The following is a 4,089-nucleotide window of genomic DNA, read 5'->3' on the forward strand; positions in this document are numbered from 1 at the left end:
AAAAAATAGTTGCCCGTATTGTAAAAAATTCGTTGTACCTAAACTTTATTGACTGACTGTATTAAGGTAGCTGTGCTGGATTGCATAAAAAAAAAAATATTATTAATTAATTAATCTTAAAAAAAAGGTAGCTGTGGTGGCTTGTATTTTTAAATAAATTTAGTGAGAAAGTGATAATTATTTTGACACTTTTTTTTTAAATGCCTCTTTTTCTGCAACTGCACTGCCTTTCTCAATTGTCCTTCAGGATCTTGGCCTTTGTTTATGGAATCACTAAGTATAATGATTATTAAGCAACTCAAAAACTATACCAGCGTGATTACCGACGTATCCTTTTGAGAGGTAGCCGCACTCTTATAAGAGTAATAAGACCCAAACTTTTCAGGTCAAAATTGCAGTAGGTTGCGTCTATATGGCCTTTTCAATTTTATAAATTATCATTATTTTTAAGTGGAAAAATAAAACTCAAAATTAGAGATAATCTCTGCGCGAAAAAATAAAAATCATAAAATAATCATTATTTGTAATGCCAAAAATAAAAATCAAATAATAATTATTTCCGTTTGAGCGAAAAAAATAAAACTCAATAATAATTCATAAAATAATGATTAAATGCTGATTTAAATTATTTTACTCATAATGATTACCTTCCCTGCTTTTAAAATTTGAAATAAAATAGGTTACTGAAAGTACCACATTTCACTGCTTTTGGACTGGTGCGGGACTAGTTACTATCGGACTTTTTCGTTTTTGGCGAAACAGAACTAGTACTGAACCAGAAATTTGGTTCACTAGTTCGTGTTTTCCCTACAGGGAATGAAGAAATTAACAAAATCTTGTTATGTATTCTCTTAAAAATTTTACATTGTATTTAGAACAGCCACTACAAAAAATTAATACTTTACTTAGCTATCCTTAAATTCGCAATTCTTGTTATATTTTTAACCTACTTCCAAAAAAGGAGGAGGTTATCAGTTCGTCGGAATATTTTTTTATTTTTTTATTTTTTTTTTATGTAAATATGGATGTAAATAGACAGCAAGAAAAGAAACAACCACTATTTCCCAAAATTGTCTCATGATGGACTTGTGCAAGTTTTATATGTATCGACTCATATGTCCAATTTTATTTCTAGAAAATTAAATAAAAAACAAATAAAAGCCAATAATAAATACATATATGTATTTTATTTGTATTATTTACCTTATTTGTAATTTATTTGTATTAAAAGTTACTTACGTCGTTCAGTAACATCAAAAATGCCTCCAATCCTGCCAAAGAACGTGGATACATATGTATGTACATACCATTTCGAAGATACCCACATTTTAAATCTGTATGGCAGTATTGGTAGGGCTGCCAGACGTCCCGGTTTTCCCGGACATGTCCCAGTTTTAGACTATTTGTCCCTGTATCCCGGTCCAACCCGGGCCTTAAAAAGTCCCGGGTTTCGTTTTAGTGTCCCGGTTTTTAATTTGATTGCACAAATTTGAATAAAAGTCCAAAAATCACTACAATAAGGGAAAAAACGCGTTGTAATATTCAGAAAAATGTTATGAATTCACTGAGGGAAATAACGCATAGTAAACATGAATATTTTCTATTTGATTATCGTTTAAAAATGTTCGTATTTAAAAGTAATACTTTCATAACACGCACGCGTGATGTTGATTCAAACTCAACATTTAAATGCACATTTACATGTCTGGCTGTAGCTGAGGGTTCAATTCCCTTTACAATCAGCATGGAATTCAAATATTTTTTTTAACTTAATTATGAAAAAGCAATCGGCAATTGCAAATCGCTTCATTTTAATATGGGCGTATTTTAATTGAATATTTCTATACTAAATACTAAAATTTGTATACTTAAATGTATTACGAGTTGGGTTGGTGCTCTTGCACAAGTGTTCTCGTGTTTTTTTAATTTAGCACGCTTTTTTAATTCTAAACTTCTTTCTCTCAGTGCACCGGTTAATTTGTGAAATAGCCACATTTCGAGATAGTTGAACTTTGCACAAGCAATAGTTGATGATTAGTATATCGATGGCTGAGTGGAAGATCGACCTATCTCGGCAGCCAGTTCGAAAAGTCCCTATCTCAGAAATTTTTCAACAACGCTTTATCTCAGAAAACTTTTTAAGAACGCCCTACTTCAGAATTTGATTGAAAAACGTCCTAGCTCAGTATTTGGTTGAAGAACGCCCTATCTTAGAATTCAAAAACGCTCTATCTCAGCTTATTTTCAATGTATTTTGCTTTGACAGAGTTTTACAATTATATTAAGGAAAAGACAGAAGTTTTGAAACAAGTTCACAGCACCGAAAAATATGACTGATATTTTAATGTTATCTTGTACTTATATTTTTTTGTTGGCTCGGAGGCTCTTTAATCGGATCACAATTTCTAATCAGATCTTTTAGACAAATTTTTAAAATGTAGCTTTTGAGCCAATTAATAAAGTGCAAGTATGAAGTTGCCAGCAAATTTCGTTGATTTTTAGCATTTAATTTTTTTGCTGACAGTGTCTTCCATATAAAAAGAATTATCAAACATAGTTTGTATGGAAGAAACTCTCAGTAAAAACAATACCAAAAATCAACTAAAATTTAATCGGCTGCAAAACTTCGTTTTAAACATTTTTATAAAAAGTCTGATTAGAACGTTGCAAATTTGTATGTAAATTTATTGAATTTTCCCGAGTTTAGCACAAAGTTTAGCAATTTTATTTTTATGTTTTTCATATATTTAGTATAAACTGTATTTTTATAAAGAATAAAAAAGGTTCATGCATTGTAAGAAATGCTCTGTGCTTTAGTTGTGATAAGTTGTTTTGTTTTGTTTGCGTACTAATGATCTCATGTACTCATGTTTTTATGTTTTTGTTTTTTTCTGTCAAAATAAAATTTCCCTACATCCTTTCGCACGTCGAAATGAAAGAGAAGGGAGCGAGAGGCCCTCCCTAAAGTGTCCCGGTTTGGCAACAGAGATATCTGGCAACCCTAAGTTTTGGTAACCGCTATATCGATTTTCACCAAACTTGGTCCAACAATTTCAATAAGTCTGATAAAACATATTACATAGGCTAAAAAAATTAAAAAAAAATTTTAGGTGGGGCCAATGTTAATGCTGCTTTTGATAGACTTTTTTGCGCTGATTACTAGGGATGTTACGATACTACTGATACTTTTCTTTCGATACTGAGTAAATTGGTATTCGATACTAGGGAGACGATACCATGGATACCCATATGGGTATTTTCTTTCGATACCGCATAATGTATCATAATAACCTCAATATCAATATCATCTTCATACAAGCCATATTATTCCTAGAATTCAATTTAAGCATATTTCCTCATTAGTGACTCTATGTTACCGTTCGCGCGATATTTTATTTCCTATGCCCATTTATTACTAGTATCGATACTTTTATGGCCTCGTAATGTATTCAAACCGTACATATACATTAGTTGCGTTCCAGATGCTCACGATATTCACGATATTTACGATTTTCAGTTTTTTTGCAGGAAAGCGTTCCAGGTGCCAAAAAACCTGCAAGTCAAACCACTTTTGTGAGAATAACTTGCTCTCTCTCTCAGTCCGAAGTTGCAGGTTTTATTCCGAAGTTTTTCTTCCTGCAAGTTCATGAAAAGTGTCAAACGATAGGCAGGGTTGCATTTGTAAACAAAAACAGATAGCTAAGAACATTAAGCGCGTCGGAGACAATCAAATAAATACGTCAAGCATTGCATAAGTGTGGGATTGGCTCGTGTCTTGCCCACAAACGTTCAAGTAAACGTGTTAATTCAACAAACAATTTCTTTTCCTTGTCCGCGCACTTGCTCACCGCGATGATCAGAAGGCAAGTGCGCTTGTTTATTGTCAAGCAAAACGGTTGATAAAGACATTTGATCGTCTCCATGGCGCTTAATATTAAAAAAAAAAGATGGAAGTAGTTACAGGAAAAGTGGTTTTTCACGTTCCAGGTGACTTTTATTTTTTCTCTCTTGCTCCTCTCTTTCAAGAGAGTAATTTTGTTATTTGATAGTTTTCCAGGTTTTTACACGAAGTTATCTGTTTTTATTTCC

This window comes from Rhagoletis pomonella, unplaced genomic scaffold (assembly GCF_013731165.1).
Source record: "Rhagoletis pomonella isolate Grant_MI unplaced genomic scaffold, Rhpom_1.0 Rhpom_scaffold_00013, whole genome shotgun sequence".
NCBI classification, from domain to species: Eukaryota; Metazoa; Arthropoda; class Insecta; order Diptera; family Tephritidae; genus Rhagoletis; species Rhagoletis pomonella.